Raw genomic sequence first — 6,000 nt, 5'->3', positions numbered from 1 at the left:
TGATCCCCACCAATGACCTGGGCCATCCTTTGGGCTCTCTGGTGAGAACCCTCAGCCTCGCGTCCTCAGTCTCTACCCTGATTGGCTCAGCAGGGGGTTATTGACAGGGAGGAGACTCAGATCCTTGTTGGTCTTTTTTAAGACCAAGGAAATAAGTCAGAACCAGTTCTATGTTTGATGAATTTTGCTGCTTCTCTGCATTAATTGTCTCTGAGCAGTTCATGATTCTCTCTAACCTTGCAGTTCTCCTCAAATACTTGCTGAATAATTACTGTCACTGTTGTTGGTCTGGAGCTCATCAGAGCACTTTATTCAGGTCATTCAGTGTCTGAAATTCAAGATCCAATGGTTAGTTTGAAAATCAGGGCTCTTGGGTCCTATTCCCAACTCTGCCACTGACTGGCTGTGTGACCTCAGACAAGTCAATTCTCCTTTCTCAGCCTTAGCTGCTCCATCTTTCAAGTAGGGATAATAATGATCTGCTCCTACGTACCTCACAGTGCGTGGAGGCAGGGCTGGCTATAGGTTTTTTGCCGTCCCAAGCAAAAAAAATTTTGGCTGCCCCCACCCCAGCCCTGGGCTCCCCACCCGCACCCCCCTGCCATCCCAGCCCTGGGCTCTGCCCCCCACATACCCCATGCTGCCCCAGCTCTTGGCTCCGCCCTTTCCCCCCCACTGCTCCCCCACCGACACCCCCCCTGCCACCCCAGCCCTGGACTCTGCCCCCTCCACCTGCACCCCCTGCCACCCCAGGAGGTGTGTGTGTGTGGGGGGGGGAATTCCAGATCTTTCCACCTTCTTCCAAATTCCTACTAAGGTGCCACTTTGGGGGAATGTGCTCAGTGGGGGAGCGGCAGCCCCCCCTGCTCCCTCCTAGCTACGCTCCTGCTTGTGGGGGCCCCTGCAAGACCCAGGGCCTGGGGCAAATTGCCCCACTTGCCCCCGCCTCTGGGCGGCCCTGCTAGCAGCTCTTCTGGGAGCGCAGGGGAGGAATGACTCCCCCTTCTCTAGCTTCTCCCCATGGGGCTCTGGGGAGCAGGGAGGGTTGTGTGATAAATTCCTTCCAACTGCCGCTTTGATCCAAGCCGAGGGGCGTCTCAGCCTCCACGATCCCCTTGGCAGGGCCAAACAAGGGATGTTTTCCACTGCCCAGGAGACCCAGCCAGGGACTCAAGGCAGCCCCAGACTTTCCCTTTCTCCCTTCTGGGAAATCAAGTTCAAGTTCTACAAGGAGCTAAAGAAGCCTCAACCCTGCATCTGAATTAATGTCACATTTCTCACTGCCTGACAGAAACAAATGTCATTTCAATCCCAGGTGAGTCCACTTCAGTCATTCCTCAGCCCAATTCCTTCACCCTCCTGCCTTAGCTTAGGGCATTGTGCCACCCTGTGGGCATTTCATGTCCCTTCTCAGTTTCACACACAGACACAATTTCCTTTGCATGGATCCATGAACAGCAAAAACTCCCTGTGTCTCTTGTCTGAGGGCTGCAGAAAAATGCCTTCTAGTGAGCTACTGAAAGAGCTCAACCTGCTTAGCTGATCAAAAGAAGATTGAAAGGTGACTTCATTGAAGTGTTGAAGTGCCTTAATGGAGAGAAAATATTGGGTATTAAAGGGCTCTTTAATGTAGCAGAGAAAGGCATAAAAAGACCCAATGGCTGGAAGGTGAAAAGAGACAAATTCATATTACAACAAAGGCACAAATATTCAACAGTCAGAATGATTCACCACAGGAACAAGCTACCAAGGAAAGTGGTGGATTCTCCATTTCCTGATGTCATTTCATGAAGACTAGATGCCTTTCTGGAATGTGTTTGCCCCCAAAGTAGCTCTTGTGTCATACAGGAGGCCTGTGATATGCAGGGGGGGTCAGATTAGATGCTCTAATGGTCTCTTCTGGTCAACTAATTTCTGAAAAACTGAGTGTAGCATTGGGAGCAGCATCTGATGTTTCCCTGTCTAGCCGGCTTGCTGCCTAGAACGAACGCTCCTGAAGTGGGGTGATCCACAGGGAGTAGCTCAAACCTGCAAAGTGCCTGGCCAGGGGCAGGACATTAGCACAGCGAGGGAGGGGTGTGGCAGTGACATCACAAAGGCCTTTTGCAGGACCTCAGACTATTGGTCCAAGGTGTTGGGGAGGGGGTGACCTCACAGAGAGATGCTGACATCAGCCAGGCAGGACAGGGGCGAGGGGCCAGGGAAACCTCAGAGACCCCTGTGGCTTTGCTTCAGCAAGTCTCCTTCTCCAGGTCTCTCTTTGAGGACTGAGAGAGTATTTGGGTTCATGGATGTGAGCGCCAGGAGGAACCTCTTTTGAGTTTTCTCCTTCCCTTTTAGTGATTTTACTGGAAAACAGCCGTCCCTGTTTAGAAGGTAAGAGCCTCCTGGAGGTTTGAAACCTGTTCAGTCTGATCCATCTGGTGACAGGTCACTTCCCTTCTCTATACCTCAGGCTCCTCCCCATCTGCCCAATGGGAACAGGGAGAGTTCTCAAACTCTGGGCAGTTGTGAGCCTGGTTCTGACCTGGGTCCCACGTCCTCTGACACAGGATCATGTGCAGAACATGGGAGCTCTGGCTTGTCCTAAATGCTGTAGAGTGTGAGTTCCTGGGAAAGGGCAGGGGAGAGGGAGCAAGAGGAGAAAGGCAGAGACATTGGAGACGAGGAATTGGGGGGCGAAGAAGGAGAGAACAGAGAGACAATAAATGATTGAAGCAGAACAGGTGTCCCAACTCCATCTTGCTCATCACAGGTGTTCACAGAGACAGATAGCTGTGAGTTTTCCAGTGTCAAGTCTGAACTTTGATTCTAACAATGTGCGTTGAAATATCAAGGGGATCTCCACATACCTGATCTCTTCCCCCCTCCCCTTTTTTAGTATTAATTTTTATTTTGACGTGTTTGGCTTAACCGTGATCGTCTCTTTCCCCACCTGTATTGCAATTTGGGGGTTATGTTTATTGTGCCTCCCTTTTGTTCATGTCATTATAATTGTAACAGCAAAGGAATCTGCAGGAGCAAAAACTGACTCAAAACTTCATTTCCCCATCATGCCGGAACATCCTACAAACAGCTCACGCAGCTGGAATCATAACACGCAAGGCCAGGGGACGGGAGATGCAGGTTTCCAAGTGTTCTGTCTTTCTCAGATGACACATTCCAGCCCCTTGCGTGCCTCCATCCTGTATGACCTGCTGGACTTTGACACATTTATTGTCTCATTCTATAGATAATGTGATTGTAACACAATGTGAGTGAAATTAAACCACTTCCAGATGAGGAAACAACAGAAGAGAAAAGCCATTATTGTATTGGCTGGGAATCAAACCCAGATGAATTGTTTGGAAGACACCTACGCACACCTCTATACCACCAACGCATCTGGCAGGAGTAGCTTTCCTGCAGGCTCTGTGTGCTGGCAATGGGGTGACATATGACCATGGATATAGTGAGCAGGGTGGTTGGGCTGGAAGCTGCCTGACAGCTGGGAGAAGAGTTACCATCCCAGAGTGACTGAAAGGGGGCAAAGGTGAAAACAGATCTCACTGGGAGCTGGCCCCACACCTGTCCCGCCCCTAGGAGAGGGGAACTGAAGCTCAACTTCAATCACAGAAAAATCTTCCCTGAGAAGGAAGGGGACAGCTTGTTTTAAAGACCAGGTTTGTGTTTGTTCCTGCTACATACGGAGGGGCTGGGTAGTGCTGATTCCAGCCCCCGGACTCTGGGAGGATAAGGAACAAATTCAGGCTGCCAGTGACCTGCAGGAGGGAGATGATCTTTTGACAGTGACGGACGCCTCGCCCTAAAGGCCTTGGCCTGCCCCCTTCCAGTGACTGTTTGGCACAGGAATGCAGCCCCCACTCCTGGGTCTCTCCTGGGGAAATAATGTTTCTGTGCAAAACACCAAAGCTTTTAACAGAAAGGAAGAAAAGGAAATGGCCACATGATGGGACTAGGACATGAGGAATGAAACGCACATGGGCGGCGAGTTATATACCCACGTGGTGCCCGGGCACCAGCAATATTCAGAGCCCTGGGGCCCAGCTCCACCAAAGTTTGGGGCGGGTCTCCCCTCCGGCCCCACCTGCCACCCCCCCGTGCTTCCCCCGAGTGTCCCCCGGACCCCCTTGCTGGCCCCATGCATGTCCCTGGGCCCCGGAGGGAGCAGAGCGTCCCTGCCTCTTCCATGCAGCTCCATGCTGCCTCCCTGCAGCAACTTCTGCCACAGGGTCCTAGTGCCCCCCCTTCCCAACTCACTGCCAGGGCAGACTGACTCTGAGCCTGCCCTTCCACCTCAGACCTTTCCCTTTTCCAGCGGGACCCTCCACCATCACAGCCCCCCCCCTGCAGTCACCACTCCTGCCCCATGCTGGGCAAGGAGACAGCCCCATCCCCCACCCCCAGTGAGGCTATAGTCAGGGGCAACAGCAGGGGAGGAGGTGCATGCAGCACCCCCCGGCCCCCATCATGGGGGAGGCGAGGGAGATTCCTGGACCTGAGAAGGGCCCTAGGAGCACCTGCAGTGACAGTGGTGGGAGTGAGTGTGCTGCTGGGGGGGGGGGAAATGAGGGGTTCCTCCCCCAGAGCTTGCTGCTGCCAGCAGGGAAAGGGCTGGGGGGAGTCCTCCTTTCTGGCCCTTGTCCTGGAGCAGCCTGCCTGCACCCCAAACTCATCCCCAGCCCTGCCCCACCCCAGAGCCCACACCCCCAGTCAGAGCTTTCACCCCCCCACCACATCCTCAACCCTCTGCCCGAGCCCTGAGCCCCTCCCACACCCCAAACCTCCCATCCCCAGTCCCAGCCAGAGCCTTCATTCCCCCCCCACACCCCAACCCTCTGCCCCAGCCCTGAGCTCCTCCCACACCCCAAACCTCCCATCCCCAGTCCCAGCCAGAGTCCTCATCCCCCCGCACACCCCAACCCTCTGCCCGAGCCCTGAGCCCTCTCCAGCACCACAACCCCCTCATCTCCAGCCCCAGATAGAGCCCTCATCCCCCCGCACACCCCAACCCTCTGCCCTCGTCCTGAGCCCTCCCACACCCCAAACACCTTATCCCCATCCCAGACACAGCCCTCATCCCCCTGCACCCTAACCCTCTGCCCCAGCCCTGAGCCTCTCCAACACCCCAAACCCCCCAGCCTCAGACAGAGCCCTCACCCCCCACACCCCTACCCTCTGCTCTAGCACTGAGCCTCTCCCACACCCCAAACCCATCATTCCCAGCCCCAGCCAGAGCCCTCATCCCCCTGCACCCTAACCGTCTGCCCCAACCCTGAGCCCCCTCCTGCATCATGAACCCCTCATCCCCAGCCCCACCACACAGCCATCACCCCACACCCCAACCCTCTGCTATAGCCCTGAGCCCCCTCCCACACCCCAAACCTCTCATCCCCAGCCACACCCCAAACTCCCTCCCAGAACCTTGGGCAGGTGGGGGGTGGAGTTTGGGCAGGTTCTGGGCACCACCAAAATTTCTACAAACCTACCGCCCATGGAAACACAAGATGCTTCTCCCATGTGCATTGACTTTTAACCTTGTGTGTGGTGGTGGTGTATCCATGTTGGTCCCAGGGGTCCTCTGGGGCGCCGGGCATTGGCCACTTTCGGGAGAGTGGGCTAGATGAACTGGTCTGACTCAGTGTGGCTGTTCTTATGTTCTAACTGCTGGTTATGGAGGAGACGACCTTCCAGGCTACACAGAACTGAAGAAGTGTGTGGGGTTAGCTCCACAGCTTGTCTCTTTCACCAACAGAGGTTGGTCCTCTGCAAGCTCTTACCCTCACCCGCCTTGTCTCTCTTGGACTCTGAAAAGTTTTTTCTCTCCACTCCCCTTGGAGAGACGTTAAGTTTCCCTTTGGGCAACTATCAGGCTGAAGCAATTGTATTGACTGTGACACTAGAATTGAAGATTTAATATTATAAATAAATGAGTCTAAACCTGAGGTTCTGGTTTTCACATTGGTTTTTCTAACTCCGTTCCCAGTTCTCTTCTAGAAA

This window comes from Mauremys mutica, unplaced genomic scaffold (genome assembly GCF_020497125.1).
Source record: "Mauremys mutica isolate MM-2020 ecotype Southern unplaced genomic scaffold, ASM2049712v1 Super-Scaffold_100286, whole genome shotgun sequence".
NCBI lineage: Eukaryota > Metazoa > Chordata > Testudines > Geoemydidae > Mauremys > Mauremys mutica.
Note: the sequence above shows the minus strand (reverse complement) of the source record.